Source organism: Poeciliopsis prolifica, unplaced genomic scaffold, assembly GCF_027474105.1.
Source record: "Poeciliopsis prolifica strain line A6 unplaced genomic scaffold, Auburn_PproV2 SCAFFOLD004, whole genome shotgun sequence".
Lineage (NCBI taxonomy): Eukaryota > Metazoa > Chordata > Actinopteri > Cyprinodontiformes > Poeciliidae > Poeciliopsis > Poeciliopsis prolifica.
The window spans coordinates 8,794,077-8,811,098 of record NW_026562379.1 but is presented as its reverse complement, the minus strand read 5'-3'; the positions used below and the strand labels follow the sequence as shown (position 1 = coordinate 8,811,098).

At 35.0% G+C, this 17,022-nt stretch overlaps 1 pseudogene; it reads left to right on the top strand.

The window, feature by feature from the left end:
- Positions 1-1,005: 1,005 nt before the first annotated feature.
- LOC129358760 (von Willebrand factor A domain-containing protein 5A-like) lies at positions 1,006-15,206 on the top strand (annotated as a pseudogene).
- Positions 15,207-17,022: the final 1,816 nt, after the last annotated feature.

Here is a 17,022-nt window from a genome sequence, read left to right as displayed (position 1 = left end):
GATAGACAACGTCAAACATTTTTGCTAGACAATGTCAAACATTGTGGTAGACAATGTCAAACATTGAGGTAGACAATGTCAAACATTGTGGTAGACAATGTCAAACATTGAGGTAGACAATGTCAAACATTGAGGTAGACAATGTCAAACATTGTGGTAGACAATGTCAAACATTGAGGTAGACAATGTCAAACATTGAGGTAGACAATGTCAAACATTGAGGTAGACAATGTCAAGCATTGAGAAGTTTCAGTTATTGTTATCAAACGTTATCAAACTCATCGTTTTGATAAATACCTCAGAAAGCCGGGGCTGTGGACATTTGGATGCGCAGTGCACGTTGCACGGCAACTCGTGTTACGGGATATGAGTTTCATTGCAATGGGAAAACATTTGAGGGAAATAGAGGGGGCATGCAAATATCAGCAGGCTAATAATAGGCTTTGCAGTGAAATGCATCCCCCTGCTAACATGGAGAAATAAAGAGTTAAGAGTGAAATTACTTTTTTTCCATAATCACACTTGTTCTATGAATTACTGGTATAAGTTGTATATCAATAAAATAATATTTGGGGAAAACATATGGGGCCTGCATGAATTGGCAAGCAAATAATTTACTATGCCAAAAAACGCATCCCCCTGATAACTTGAAGGAATGAAGAGTTAAGAGGGATTTCATTTTTTCTATGTAATGACAGTTGTTCTCTGAGCTACCGATATAAGTTTCATATCAACAGGACAACAGACTCTTTAAAAGTTTCCTCAGCGGTCATATTTCAGCACGTTTTCTCATCAATATGGGAGGGTTTAGAGCGATGCGCGCTACCGCGACAGGGCATGCAATTCTCTGCAGGACCTCATGCATGCATTTCTCGGCATAACACGGCCCTGGATCCACCCACTCAGATCTTTCTCTGACTGAATCCGAAAGCACCCGGCAGGTTGGAGTTCATATTTCCTGCTGTAACTTGAGCGAAAAACAAAAGCGGACGAAGTTTCTTCAACAGCAATCTGAGGAAACATATCTGTCTGTTATCAGCAACTGTTCTTACTGGTAGGTTTTCATCTCATCTGCAATAGTTTCTGCTGTTCTGACGCGTTTGACGCTGAGATGGATCAAATCTATAGGAGCTGGCTCAATGACGTGACGCCCATTTATTATTTGTTTGTCGTCCGTAAATAAATGTATTGAATTCAAAATAGAATATCCAGTATCTGGAGCATAAATATTAACCACTAATACAGTATTTTCAAGTGATTGAAGATTTATTTATTTATTTTTTATCACAGTTTGATGAAATGATGAAGAAAAACAGTGATCAGGTCAATTAAAAATGGCTTTTCACGGTTCTTTGGGGGGGGGGATTGATAGAAAACTATCAAAAAACTTTGAAACTTTTGATAGAAATGCAAAAACTTTGTTTCTAAACACCTTAAAAATGGAAATTTATCAAACAAATGTTTAATGCATCATAGAATATACCTTATTTTATGACAAATCACGGTTGCACCACACTTTTTAAGGCCACAGTCAAATCATATTAATAAAAAAAAAATTCTGAAACGGTCTCATTTTAATGTTAAATTGTAATTTCTGTGTGCACAACATTTCAAATGTTCTAGTAATTACAATGGATAGCCTATACATATTTTTAAACATTTTTAATTTAGCCTGGAGGAAATCCTTAAATGTCAATGATCCAGCTGCAAACTGTTGTATTTTGAACAATTGTTGGTTTTAGTTACTATTATTGTTATTTGCAGCAATGTTTTCCTAAGTACAAGAAGGATAAAACATCATTTGTTGTCCTTGTTTATAATATGACAACCCATCATTTTCCAGAAATGTCCTCCTACTATTTCCAGTATTACACGTCTCTCCTTCTTGTCTCACAGGAACAATGGTGAACTGCTGTGGTCTGCTCACTGACAAGAAGGAACCAGGTACCCAGCTGTTCCTAAACAGCCTATAATAACAGATTTTATGGTTGCCTGTACCTCAGTCATGTCCTCTTTTTAATCTAATTGATTTATTGGTTTCTTCAGCATAGAAGGAACAATAAACAGTTTTATTGACATATTTAAACATTTCTTATGGTTCATTCATGTCTTTCTTTTGCTGATTTAGTTCCTCTGAAGAGCATTGATGCTCAACTGGAGGTGAAGGACCATGTAGCTACTCTGGTCTCCACTCTGAACTATGAGAACAAGGAGGACAAACCTCTAGAGGCTGTGTTTGTCTTCCCTCTGCCTGGAGATGCTGCCGTGTGTCATTTCAGTGCTCAGATTGGAAAAACACACATTGTAGCTGAGGTGAAGGAGAAACAGCAGGTGAGCTGGAACAAAGATGTCTTCTTTATGAAGAAGCTGAAACACAATAAAGTGAACATTGCTGACATGTTTCATGTGGACTGCAGGCTCAGGAGGAGTATGATGATGCCCTGAGCTCCGGTCAGCAGGCCTTCCTGTTGGAGGAGAGTGACGAGAGTCCAGATATCTTCTCCATGAAAGTGGGCAGGCTGCCTCCAGGAGAGAGCGCCTCCATCAGGCTGGAGTACGTCACTGAGCTGGCTGTGCAGGCTGATGATGGGTTGAGGTTCTGTCTGCCTGCTGTGCTCAACCTCGATACCAACCTCAGGGTAGGAAAACCAGCTGATAGATGGATGCACAAATATACATTTTAATTACAAACTAAGTGACTCCCAGTTTTCTCTCATGTTGTTTCCAGGTAGTGAAGGTTCCAGTGTCCAGGTGACCTCAGTTCCAGCCTCTCTGGTGCCCTACAGTCTGTCCTTTTCTGCCCGAGTGTCCTCTCCTCGTCCAATCTCTAAAATAGAGTCCAGTTGTTCCCTGGAGCCTCTTCAGTACCTCAACGCTGATCAAACTCAGGCGACGGTGGGTAAAGAGCTGATGTTACTGCTGGAGGTAGTTATTACAAACAAGATAATTCACTTTCGTTTTTTTTATTTCTGTTTTTGAATTATAGGTTAAATTGGGTGGAGGACACAAGTTTGACAGAGACATTGAGCTACTGATTTATTACAAAGACGCCCACCAGCCCTCTGCTATAGTGGAGGCAGGACAGGCCTCTGCCAAACCTGGTGAGAACCGATTACTTGAGGTGTTACTGATTATTAATTGTTGGAATGTCAGAAAGTTTGTTTGTTTTCTTCTCTCATACCTATTCCTATGCTCCAGGCACTCTGATGGGTGATCCAGTGGTGATGGTGAGCCTGTACCCTGAGGTCCCCCAATCAGTAATATCATCCTCTGGCGAGATTGTGTTCTTAATCGATCGATCAGGAAGTATGGACTGTCCCATAAACAACAGCACACCAGAAACTCGCATTAGCAGCGCACGGGTATTTATCCATGTTTTGAGACAATATTTGACATTATTATATTTGGAAGATAGTAGTTCATCCTATAATAATAGAAAGGTTGCTCATTCAAGCCTTACTTCATCTGTCATTGTGTCCCTGAGTAAGACACTTCTTTCTAGCTGATGGTGGTCAGAGGACTCGGTGCCACTGGTCAAACCTTCCCAGGCCATGTGTAGGTAGATAGGCAGAGAGCAAAGGAGGGAGAGAGAAGAGGGAATGGGGAAAGCATTTCCTGAATTATATACATATCAAAATACATCTACTTTGTTGAAACATTGTGCTCTCGTAAATATTCGCCACTTTACCTTAACATTGTCAAAGTCTAATTTGCTGGGATTTGAATGATCTGGATAAGACATTGACTTGATTTGAGAGTTTCTATGTAATAAAAAGAAATCTCAACTATTGCTTAATGTGAATGCATTTTCATCTCTTAGTTGATCTTCTTTTCTTCCTGCATCTGTCTTTAGGACACTCTGCTGCTCCTGTTGAAGAGTTTACCAATGGGCTGCTACTTCAACATCTACAGTTTTGGATCCACCTTTGAGCACATCTTCCCGTGAGCGTCATCTAACCCATCATCACAACCTCTTCCCATAGAATTCTATTAGATTTTTTTACTATCTGTGTTCACAGCAGATTTCATGTGAAACTGGTGATTTGGGCATCATTTCAAGAGACATTTCAAATGGTTTTCATTAACATGTTCCCTAAATTTTCACAGTACGAGTGTGGAATACAGTGAGAAGACCATGAACGAGGCTCTTAAGAAGGTCGAAAGGATGAAATCTGATCTCGGAGGAACAGAAATTCTTCAGCCTCTCAAGCACATTTACAGCCAAGCCTGCATTCCCAAACATCCTCGACAGGTCAGCTTATTGCACTGACTCGAGAAATTGTATGAGTCATTACTCAGTGTTATAATTTCAAATTTTATAAAAATACTGCAGTTTTTCAGCACAATGTCTCTTTGTGCTCCTCCTTGTTATGGAATTAATAGGTTTTTTGAAAAGCTCATATTTGTCACTTTAGTAAACTGTGATCCTAACGTAGCAGAGATACACTCCTCTCAGACAGATTATCCATAAGACATTCACCTACTGGTTGGGTTTGAAACTTTTGGTGATTTCTCCTCCCTCAGTTGTTTGTCTTCACTGATGGAGAGGTGGGAAACACCAAAGAAGTTACTGATCTTGTTAAGAAGAATGCAGGCTCCCACAGGTGAAACCATAAACCTACAGATTCCCAGTCTGCTTCATGTTCTGATGTTATTGTGAGTTTGAAATCAAACTTTTGTATCTTAGGTGTTTCTCTTTTGGGATTGGAGAAGGAGCCAGCTCTGCTCTCATCAACGGGATGGCCAAAGAGGGCGGAGGTCACGCTCAGTTCATCACTGGGGCTGATAGGATGCAACCAAAGGTAAAACAACAAAAAAAAAACTGTAAAAAATTAACCAACACATGAAAATGTGATTATAGTAAAAGAAAATAATTTCACAACTATTGTTTGAACCACAGGTGATGCAGTCACTCAGGTTTGCACTGCAGCCAGTTGTGGAGGACATTTCTGTCTCTTGGGATTTACCAAAGGGAGTGTCCGCCACTGTTCTCTCTCCACCCATTACAGCTATTTTTCAGGGTCAAAGGTCACTGATTTATGCTCAGCTTACAGGACCGGTAGGGTCATCAGAATCTCAGTTTATGTTTTCTGTATCAAAGCATTTAGCATGACATGTTGCTATGTCATGCTAAATGCTTTGTAATTGTAAATAGAAATTACAATTTCTATTTTTGTAATTTTTTTATTTCTCAGAGTTCAAAGGAAACAGATGGCAGTGTGACAGTGAAGTACAGCCTCGCAGGTCATCCCTCTCAGAACCAACTGCACTTCAATCTAAAACCTGCAGAGGACTCTGGGTAAACGCTCTATATCCTTGTCTCACAGTATTGACAAGACATATCAAGGTCTTGTTGAAATGATGTAGTATTTTAATAATTTCAAGGATCTCCAACACTAAAATATAAAATAATCATCTAGTTTTAGTTGTGACACAACTGGTTCTTACACTGTGTTCCAAATTATTATGCAAGTGATATTTTCTCAGATTTTCTTAAATGGTCAATGGAAATGATAGTAAGTAGAATTTTCAAGTCATGAACTGTTACAGTATGAATCATATTTTACTGAACAAAGCTGCGCATGAGAACGGTATTTTTTTCAAAAATAAAAAACTGCACTGTTCCAAATTATTATGCACATCAGATATTATAAATTACAGATTTTATAGATTATAAGGAACTGCCAACGGTCATTGCTTGAATGTGCAGCGTTAAGTGGTCACACTTAATGCTAAAATTAAAAGCTATTTCAATCAAAAACATCTTAACCGACTGAGTTACATGTTAACACAGAACCCCTTCTTTGATATCACCTGCACAATTCTTGCATCCATTGAACCTTTGAGTTTGCGGATAGTTTCTGCTTGAATTTCTTTGCAGGATGTCAGAATATCTTCCCAGAGCTGCTGTTTTGATATGAACTCCATTCTACCCTCAGATCTTCTGCTTGAGAAAACTCCAAATGTTCTCAATATGGTTGAGGTTAGAGGAGGATGGTGACCACACCATGAGTTTCTCCCCTTTTATGCTTCAAATAACTGTTTGCTGCTTTGTAAGGGCATTTTAACAGCTGCTCTCTTAATCCGATGAATTTGTCTAACAGAAAGCTTCCTCATGCCTTTATCTGTACAAACCCATTTTGTTCTGAATCAGCCACAAATCTCTTCACAGTACGATGACGCTTCAGTTTTTGTTAAATATCTAATGTTTTCATATCTTGTCATACGGCACTACACCATCTGATTATTTTTGTCATCTATTTAATAATGTGGAACATCCTCCTTAAGTATATTTTCTTTTATTGAGCTCACCAGACAAATTAATAAACCCAGCTCTCTGAAATTAATTATAGTGATTCAAAGAGCCCTGACACACAATACCATCTATTAATTTAATAGCACAACAAAAAAATGTGATCTTTATGACAAATCCAATTTGCATAATAGTTTGGAACACGGTGTAAGAGACAGAGTAAATTATGGAAAGTCTCTACAAAGAGACACGTGGTTAGGTAATTCAGAGACACCAGTCAACCTAAAATGTAGACTTTTGTCCTATGATATGAAGAAGAAATACCAGTAAAAAACTCGAGCATTCATAAAGAGAAAATGAAAACTCAATGCTGAAACTCTTAACAGGATTAAAATTCACAACCTTCTTGCTGAAACGTGAAAGTACTAACAACTATGCCACTATTTTTGCAGCTCCTGATGTAAAATAATAATCATGTTATTTCTAATTTCCCTTGGTGTAAAAACAGTTGTTTTTTTAGATTTGTGGAAAGATGTGGACATTTTAGTTTGTCTTGGGTCTGAAAGCAAAGTGAAAGGATGTCTTGAGGTCACCTCAGTAAAATACAGAAAGGATCAGATTAATATTACAACAGAAACTGGATTTGATCAAATCTAAAGGAGATTTAATCAAATCTCCTTGATCAAATAAATAATAGCAAATCTCTGTTTGCTATTATTGACGAATAGCAAACAGAGGTAAAAAGATTGATCTTACTGAATTAATTAAAAAATAAAAATAAAATAATTATATATATATGTATATATATATATATATATATATATATATATATATATATATATATATATATATATATATATATATTGAATCCAAAGAAACCATCCAAAGAGCTCATATATAGAATAGAATATAGAATTGAATATATGTATATATATATATATATATATATATATATATATATATATATATATAGAGAGAGAGAGAGAGAGAGAGAGAGTTATTTTAGTCCTATTTTTTCTCTTTCTCTCTCTCTCTCTCTCTCTCTCTCTATATATATATATATATATATATATATATATATATATATATATAGAGAGAGAGAGAGAGAGAGAGAGAGAGAGAGATAGAGAGAAAGAGAGAGATTTTTTTCATCTCTGGGAGTCGGACATAAGATAAAATAGAGGAGCATGATGGGAGAAAAAGTTCATAAAAAACATTTAGATCTTTCTCCTTCTTGTCTGCAGATTAACAGTCCATAGGCTGGCTGCTCGCACTTTGATTCGCTCTATGGAGTCAGAGGAGAGGACACAAAGAGGACAGCAGGATGAAAAAATGAAGAAGAAGGTGGTGGAGCTCAGCGTCCAATCAGGAGTAAGCAGTTGTTTCACTGCCTTCATTGCTGTCAACAAAGACAGCAGCAAGGCAGTTCAAGGACCACTGGTGCGCAGAAATGTACCGACAGGTGAGTGATTTTTTTTTCAATTATATAATAATAATACTGCATCACAATATCTGCTTGGTTAAATTGAATTAGCTATTTAATTTAAACAAGCAGATGCATTTTATGAAGCTGGACGTTATTAGTTAGATTAACACCTTTGCTCTGCCTTGGTGTCTTTGTGTGTTCTGCTGTTTTCTGTTTCAGCGATGTATTCGCCTTGCAACGCTCCAATAGGTGAGTGAAGCTCTTAAAAAATTTGTTGAAAGTATTCTGAACTAGGACAAGATATTTCAGGACCACAGCATAATAGCCCTCCAGTGTCCAATTAAATGGATGGTTATAGTATGCTGTTGCCAATAAAAAAAATTATTTTATTCTATTATGGTTTAATTTTCACTGTGTGAGCTCTTTGAATGGTTTCCAGACATGTGGTTTATCTGTTGAAAATAATAAATCTATCATTTTATTATGTTATTTTAGTCCTATTTTTTACTTTTACTTTTTAATTACTTTTTTTTTCCAGATTGGCAGCTTTTATTAATTTAATAACACCTGTTTTGTCTCCTTTTCTGTTTTAGAGATGAGTTCAGCGCGACCAAAATCTTGTAAGTAAATGCTTCAAAAACAAAGTACTCTGAAATAACACAAGCTATTTCTGTACTATAACTTGTTATATATATATTTAATATATATATACTTTGGAGGGTTTCCAGACATATGTGGTTTATCTGTTGAAAATAATATATCTACCTTAACAAGAAGTGCTAAAACCATATATTGTGCACTGCAAGATGTGCAGAGTGGTTAAAAATAGATATTGTAGGAGAACCATATTTAATAGACAAAGTTATGACGACATATTCTCTAACTAAGACTGTAGATTTGCAAATTAAAATGTAATAGTTGTAACTGTGTTTAACCCTGATTGAAAATGTTGATTCTAAATTGTTGCAAAGCATCTTCACTTGCAAACCATCCCTCTAAAAATACTTTGCCATTTAACCAAACTTTGGAAACTTTGAGAATCCACAACACAGTAGATGGTAACATCTTATACCAATCAAACAGAAATAGGAGAGTTTTTAAATATTTGTTTCACTGTTGTATATGTTGTTGTTATATTATTCAGTCCTCACAGCAGACCAGATTGATACTATATATATATATATATATATATATATATATATATATATATATATATATATATATATATATATATATATATATATATATATAGTACCTATTATTATTAATATTATTATTTCTATCGTTTTATTATGTTATTTTTGTCTTATTTTATCATAATTACTTTTTAATTACTTTTTTTTTCCAGATTGGCAGCTTTTATTAATTTAATAACACCTGTTTTGTCTCCTTTTCTGTTTTAGCGATGGGTTCAGCGCGACCAAAATCTTGTAAGTAAATGCTTCAAAAACAGAGTACTCTGAAATAACACAAAATATTTCAATCTGGAGAGACTCACACAGAGAAAAATAGCAGTTACAAGATTTATTGATACAAAGTTCTTTGGGGCTCGGACCCGGCAGCAGACTTGTGGGCTGAGGTTCACCACGAACGGGAAATTGGCTTGAGGAAAGCTCAAGGTAGTCTTCCCCCTGGTCCGAATACTGGTGGTGGAGTGGTTGAGCCTGAAGATGGAGTGTGGAAGGAGCCTGCAGGGTGTCCATTGGGATGAAGATGGAGATGGGGAGGGGATGAGTCGAAGTGCGCCTGACGAGCGGGTAGATCCAAGGAAACTTGTCTTTTTGAAGGAATCCTTGTACGCCGATAGGTCGGAGTGGAGCAGCGTCCCGGTCCTGGATGGCTGCAGCAGGGGCATAGTGATTGGATGATGAGGTCAAGCTGGGTAGAGTCTCCCAGCTTGAATTTTCACCTAACCTTCATTTCAGTACTAAACTTATTAATTATATGGATTAATTATATAAACTTGACTTTTTGAGTTATATTTTTTTATTATGTTATTTCTGTCCTACTTTAATTACTTTTTACATGGACTTGTGTCTTTAATAAAGGTGATGATTTTGGTGAATATGTTTTTTTTTTCCAGATTGGAAGCTTTTATAAATTTAATATCACCTTTTTTTCTCCTTTTCTGTTTTAGTTGGGTTTGCGAGTTTTCGTCCACTACAAGCTTGTAAGTAAATGCTTCAAAAACAAAGTACTCTGAAATAACACAAGCTATTTCTGTACTATAACTTGTGATATATATATTTAATATATATATATACTTTGGAGGGTTTCGAGACATATGTGGTTTATCTGTTGAAAATAATATATCTACCTTAACGAGAAGTGCTAAAACACATATTGTGCACTACAAGATGTGCAGAGTGGTTAAAAATAGATATTGTAGGAGAACCATATTTAATGGACAAAGTTATGATGACAAATTCTCAAAGTAAGACTGTAGATTTGCAAATTAAAATGTAATAGTTGTAACTGTTTAACCCTGTTGATTCTAAATTGTTGCGAAGCATCTTCACTTGCAAACCATCCCTCTAAAAATACTTTGCCATTTAACCAAACTTTGAAAACTTTGAGAATCCACTACAAAGTAAATGGTAACATCTTATACCAATCAAATTATTATTCAGTCCTCACAACAGAGAATATATATATATATATATACTGCTCAAAAAAATAAAGGGAACACTCAAATAACACATCCTAGATCTGAATGAATGAAATATTCTCATTGAATAAAGTAGCTTCTTGGTCATCATTAACTTCAGTGTTTTCTTTCTGTCCAGGTGCTTTCAAAGTGCTGTACAAAGTTGAATGTGCTGACAACAAAATCATTGTTGATTGTCAATCAGTGTTGCTTCCTAAGTGGACAGTTTGATTTCACAGAAGTTTGATTTACTTGGAGTTATATTGTGTTGTTTGAGTGTTTCCTTTTTTTTTTTTAAAGGTGATGATGTTGGTGAATATGTTTTTTTTTTTTCCAGATTGGAAGCTTTTATTAATTTAATATCACTTTTTTTTCTTTTTCTCTTTTAGTTAATCGTTTACGTTCACATCCAATACAAGCTTGTAAGTAAATGCTTACAAACTTTGAAAACTTTGAGAGTCCACAACACAGTAGATGGTAATATCTTACACCAATCAAACAGAAATAGAAGAGTTTTTAAATATTTGTTTCACTGTCACATATGTTGTTGTTATACTATTCAGTCCTCACAACAGACCAGATTGATACTATTGTTATTATTATTAATATTAATTATTATTATTTTTTTTTTTTTTTTTTTTTATATCATTTTTTTAATTACTTTTTTTTTTCCAGATTGGCAGCTTTTATTAATTTAATAACACCTGTTTTGTCTCCTTTTCTGTTTTACCGTTGGGTTCAGTGCCACCAACATCTTGTAAGTAAATGCTTCAAAAACAAAGTACTCTGAAATAACACAAAATATTTCAATCTGGAGAGACTCACACAGAGAAAAATAGCAGTTAAAAGATTTATTGATACAAAGTTCTACAAAGACTTGTGGGCTGAGGTTCACCACGAGCCGGAAACTGGCTCGAGGAAAGCCAATTAACCAAACTTTGAAAACTTTGTGAATCCACAACAAAGTAGATGGTAACATCTTATACAGAAATAGGAGAGAGTTTTTAAAATATTTGTTTCATTATTGTTGGAGAATTAGAAGGTGCAAAACTCTTGATTATATAAGGAAACAAATAATACTCAGAGACGAATCCCTTACTGCCAGCCACGATGGGTCGAGAGATTTATTATCACTTCTACCACAAATGCACCAATACAAAATCATTGTTCAAAAAAGTCTTTCCCCAAAATCTCTCCGTTCCTTATCATCAATTCCTTTTTATATTTCCCATTATCCCATTAGTCAGCATTGGGAAGTTTTGACCGTGCACGTTTTGCTTTGGTTTTATGTCAGCATACTTGCAATTCTTGCACTGGATGTGTATTGGACCTTTTTTTTAGAGCAATCGACCTTGTGAACTTGAAACATCTGTTCCTTCTCAGATTTGCAGAACAAGTCAGTTAATCATAATTGTTTTTCTTATCTATGTAAACAGCTTACTTCGCAAATCATATTTCGGTCCAACTTTGTCCTTTGCACGGATGGGAGAAGGGCTATCAGGTCACAATGTTCCGATCAGGCGTTAGAATATTTCCCACAAAAACAACTCCATGAAAAGTATTTCCGCGCTAACACTGTCACATATGTCGTGGTTATATTATTCAGTCTTCACAACAGACCATATTGATACTATTTTTTAGATACATATATATATATACACACCATAGGAATTGTTCATATAGTTTTATTTTATTGTGGTTTAATTTTTACTTTGAGATATTTTGGAAGAGCTTATTCAATGTGGGTTTTACCCAGTTAAATCATATTCTCTCTGGACTTAAACTGCAATGAAGAATATTTTAAGGATGAAGCTATGATCAGATTTTGTCAAACTAGAATTTTCAAATTGTTTGAAATGAAATTTGCTTAATTTTATTCACTTAATATTTTTTAATTTAAGATCATTTTCGGCCTAAACAAAAAATCTCAACATCTCTTATATCCTGATTGGTTAAATTTCAGTAAAATCCTCTCGGTTTCTCAAATGCTAGCATGCAAATATATTCATACCCCAAAAACGTGTCCATATTTTGTCATATTACAACCACTAACAGAAATATATTTGTTGGAATATAATGTGAAAATTAAACACAACTGTGAAGTGGAAAGGCTTTGAATACTTTTGCAAACATAAAACCACAGTTTTACAAAAATATGTTTTTTGGTAAATTAGTTCCAAAACATAACAAGCCACAAGCAGAGAAGAAGCTCAGTGACAGCTTATCAGCATTATTGGGGTTTGATTTTCACTGTAAGATCTTCATCAAAATAGATTTCAGAAGATTTACATTTTATATGTTAAAAATTTATTACATTTTTTTCCCCTGTACTTTTGGAGAGGAACCTATGTCTTGTTTAATTGATGGAAAACTTTGTAAATAAAGCAATATATATATATATATATATATATATATATATATATATATATATATATATATATAATATATATATATATATATATATATATATATATATATATATATATATATATATATATATATATATATATATATATATATATATATAAAAAATACAGTCATTCTGATGTGTTTTCTTTGCATGTGAATACTCCATCTTAGATGAAGAGCTGAGAGGCGGTGGAATGTTCTCTGGTAAGTAAAACAATGAATGAGTTACAAGCACAACATCATTAAGCAGTCCTTAATCTGTTATTGGTCCTGAGAAACTGACAATGACATCATTTGGTTTTAATGTTTATTTAAGTGGAATAACTTTAAAATTAGGTACATATGAAACATATTGTTGAATTCTACTATTATTTAAAATGCTAGTAATTTGCAGGAGAAACTAACCTTTAGATGGCGCTGTTTTTTCAAACACTGAGTCAGAAATATCCGCTGAGTCACTCTGGGCTCCAGCATCTCACAGACATTGCTAAGCAAAACATTATCCAAGCCCTGAAACTACTGATGAATATAACTGCAGCACTTAAAATTTTAATCAACAAACACACAAAGAACAAACAATTGTTAATTGAAGAATTTTCTGATTGTTGGCTGTCTTTAGTGTTTCTGAATGAATGTCAGCCAAATTCCAAGTTTTATTTTCAGTCGAGTGAAAATACTACAATTCCATAATGGATGATAAATTTCTGGAGTAAATTTATGAATACCCCAACCTACAAAGATTGTGGCAATTAACCTATGAAAGATAGACTAATTTCAAGAAAAATTAAAAACTTCATTCATGATAATCTGTTTGCACAACCTCTGTATATTGTTGTGAAAGAGTAATATCGCTGTCCGATTGTCATGATTATATGGCTGGCAATAATTTTCAGGAAACGTGTCTCCATCTGTCAACCCTCCCACGGTATAAGTGCAATGCTTGGAGAAGAGCAAAGCGCCGTTGTCCCGTCAAACCATCAGTTCCCAAAACCACAGAAAAAAAAAAAATTTGAGAAAGCGCATGCGGGGAGCTCTGTACTTTTTAGCACGTTTAAGAATGTGGGAGAGTTAAATGATGTATTATTCAGATACACATGCAGAAACATTAAGTGTACTGTGATGATGGACAATGTTCTCAGTAATGCTCAGTTTTGTTTTTATTCTAGAGTTGCGTTGTAAGAGCTTTTCTTGGACAAAAGCTGAAGAAAGAATGCGTCGTAAGTAGTATTTATGAATGCAGTGGATTATTGAACTGCACCTCATGTATCCACTTGTCAAGCTCTTTTCACTTCACAGGTGGAATAGAAGGGTCAGCCAAACACCCACCGCCCCATAAAGGCCCTCTGCTGCAGCTAGTGTCCCTGCAGAAAGCGTCTGGCAGCTGGATGCTTGATGAAGCTCTGGCTGCTGTACTGGTAAAGACCAAAGAGGAGGTGGAAAAGGCAAAACCAAAATCGGTGGGTTGTAATCTAAAATAACAATTATTAAAAAAATCTTATAATGTAAATAATAAATAAGAAAAAGCTTTTGTATAATAATAATAATCATCATAATAGTAATTATTATTACTATAATAAATTATTATATAATTTAATACGATTAACAACAACAAAAACTAGCATTCCAGGTTGCAAAGAGGGGAATTTAACTAGAAGTAGGGTTTACACTGACTTCCAGTCCATCTGACCAATTAGCCTTACATGCATATTTTCTGTCAAAAAATCCATAGTACGCAGCGACAATATACATATACTTAGGAACATGAAAGAGCCTTGCAGAGCCCCTTTAGTGAATTTAAACCCAGAACTAACACCACATTTCAGAATCAAAACTGTAATCAGAGTTAAAATGGAGTTGATCAACTAACCATCAAGTATATGAAAGATACTTAGTAACCGCTAAACTCCAAGTAGGCGACACTAGATACTTCCTTGTGCCGCCTTTTCGTTTTTCAACATCTCTGTCTGTTGATTAGGTCAACAATGAAGTGTGGGCCTCCATTCTGGCTCTGATTTGGCTTCATGGTTTTAAGATGGATGCAAAGGAGGAATGGGAGCTTCTGGCTATGAAGGCTGCATCATGGATTAAAGCTCAGAAGGGTAATATAAATCATCACAAGGGAACTCCTGTTTTTAAGTGATGTTAAAACTGGATGCAAAAATAATATCAGTGAATCTTTTCTTTCCTTCAGCTCCACGTGTGTCAAAGTGCGTTGAAGCTGGAAATAAACTGCTGCGTTGCAGCATGAAGAAAGAAGCTCTGGGGCTCTGAGCCTTTGGCTCCATTATGAAAGCACCTGGACAGAAAGAAAACACTGAAGTTAATGATGACCAAGAAGCTACTCTGTTTATTCCAAGTCTAGGATTTTTTTTCTTCCTTTATGTAACATTTAATCATGCTTCTGTTCAGCATGGCTTGTAATACTTGCACTCGATGCATAAAAAAGAAGTCATGAAGCAAGTCATGACTCATGGAGTCATGGAGTAAACATATTTGCAATTTGTCTGTTTTTACTTTGAATTGTCTTTATATATATATATATATATATATATATATATATATATATATATATATATATGTGTATATATATATATATATATATATATATATATATATATATATATATATATATATATATATATTTTTTTTTTTTTTTTTAACTTCATACCATAAGACACTTATTTTCCAATAAATATGAAATACACCAATCACAGAAAAATGGACTGGAAATAATTATTTCCCAATAAATGTAAGGTTTATTAAAACATAAGTAGCTGATTATTATGTAAACTACAAACCTTTGCATTTGTTCTTTAGAGGGGATTTTAGCTAGAAAATAGGTTACATTTACTATCAATCTTTTTGACTGTTTACAACACTTTAACTATTAAAAGGAAAGATGCTGTAACACATATCAAAAAATGCAAATTTTAAATCACAGTTCCTGTGAGATAATTAAGTATGATTTAAGAGATTATAAATTGGTAAAAAGCTAGTATAACCTGTATTTTGATTAATTAAATACATGTCCGTTAATTAAATTTTTCACTTATCTCTAAAATCAAGCATAACATTCAAACTAGAACCCTGCTAATAGTTTATAGAATCATTTTTTGGCCTTAATCGTCGAGTGCAAAATTGCTTCATTAATAGCCAATTTATTCACAATATGCAAAGAGGTCATTCTTGTGATAAGCCATTTCATCTTTCCGTCAGATTTATTTCTGATCTTTGGCTCCTCCAAACCTGTGAGGATGATGGTATTGACATCTTCTATGGCAGGGATGCTCAAACTTTTTGAGACCAAAATCTACTTTTTCTCTCACCAGCCGGCTGAGATCTACCTCATGACACAAACACATAGAAATTGTAAATCAAACTCTATTGACTTATTTTATATGCGAATATACATGAGTCATATCAGAAATAATAAAGTGACAGATTAACCTAATGCAGTTTCTTCCTCAGTGAGATTCTGAGACTGGGAGCAGGTTACTGGTTTCTCAGTCGGAAGCTGGTTGCAAACCAGAGCCCAGCTGGTGTCAGTCAGTTATGGTAGATCTGAAATTTGGTTTGATGACTTTAATATGAGAAACTACAGACGGATAGGAGGAAACAAAGGTAAAGACAGATCTTATGAATATGGGATATAATTAATTTCACATAATTATCGCGGTAGAAGCCATTTATTAAAATTTAATCAAATATATTTGTCCTATTTGATGTTCGCTGTGAAAAAGCTTCTATTAATTTAATAACGAGGTAATTAGTCCAAGTTTGTTGTTTATTGATCGTTCAGAAACTCCAGCGGCTGTGATGAACCACAGCGAAGGTAAACAAACCCGAACAGGTGATCAACTCAAAACCATCGCACCTTTTGACTCTTTTTCTCTCTTTATCGTTTTAAACACACCTGTTGCCGCGACAACCGCCTGCGCCCCGCAAGCCGAGCAAAGATGACGTTAAAGACGTAACATCCAGTCCGTTACAGGCTTGATATTCAGTTATCGATTATTAATGCACCTCCCCTGAACACAGCCATGGTTGATTAGCTCATGTAAACTCCTATTTTGATAAGGAATCAGAAGAGGAAGTGCTGGTCTCAGCGTCCTGGCCTTCAGTTTGTCATCTGCTGCAGAGATCAACTCAAAACCTTCCTGGGATCGACGTATTGAGCTCCCCTGCTCTATGGCTGACAAAAATACCCAGCTTTGTGTCATCATCTTGGGGAACATTGAAAGGAATGGAACATTCCATAATTCACAGCTAACCCATTCCATGCACTTG